The following is a 981-nucleotide window of genomic DNA, read 5'->3' as shown; positions in this document are numbered from 1 at the left end:
AGTGGCCACTGCACTCCAGTCTGGGCAACAGACTGAGACTCCAACTCAAAAAAAAAAAAAGCTTCCCCAAAGTGGCAGCAGAGTAGAGAATCACACCCAGGGCTGGGACAGCTTTGTCCATGTTCCTACTTACCACCATGCCCTCCTGTGGCCTTCATTTCACCTGGTACTTTGGAGTCAGGGTATTTCAGTGCTAAGGCCAGAAGGCAATTTTAGATCAATACTTTCACACATTAAAAAAGTTTTAAATTTATTTTTTTGAGTAAGGGTCTCACTCTGTCGCCCAGGTCAGGGTGCAGTGGCATGATCACTGCTCACCACAGCCTCTGTCTTCTTGGCTAAGGTGATCCTTCCACCTCAACCTCCCAAGTAGCTGGAACTACAGGTGTGTGCCACCATGCCTGGCTAATTTTTGGAATTTCGTAGAGATGAGATCTTGCTATGTTGCCCAGGCTGGTGTCGAACTCCTGGGCTCAAGCAATCTTCCCACCTCAGCCTCCCAAAGTGCTGAAATTAAAGGCATGAGCCACTGCACCTGGCTTCAAACTTTTTTTTTTTTGAGTCAGAGTTTCACTCTGTTGCCCAGGCTGGAGTGTAGTGGCACGCCCACGGCCACTGCAGCCTTGACCTGCTGGGCTCAGGCGATTATTCTTCCACCTCAGGCTTCCAAGTAGCTAGAACCACAGGCATACACCACCAAACCCAGCTCATATTTCTTTTCTTTTTTTTTTTTTTTTTTGAGTTGGAGTCTCACTCAGTCGCCTAGACCGGAGTGCAGTGGCCGCTCCCGGCCACCGCAGCCTCGCCTGCTGGGCTCCAGCGATCCTTCCGCCTCAGCCTTCCGAGTAGCTGGAATTATAGGCATGCGCTACCACGCCTGGTTGATTTTCTTATTTATTGTAGAGATGAAGTCTCGCTGCCCAGGCGGGTCTGAAACCCACGGGCTCAGGCAATCCACTCACCTCAGCCTCCCAAGGGCAC

This window comes from Carlito syrichta, unplaced genomic scaffold (assembly GCF_000164805.1).
Source record: "Carlito syrichta isolate Samal-C Ts95f unplaced genomic scaffold, Tarsius_syrichta-2.0.1 Scaffold298013, whole genome shotgun sequence".
Classification (NCBI taxonomy): domain Eukaryota; kingdom Metazoa; phylum Chordata; class Mammalia; order Primates; family Tarsiidae; genus Carlito; species Carlito syrichta.
Note: the sequence above shows the minus strand (reverse complement) of the source record.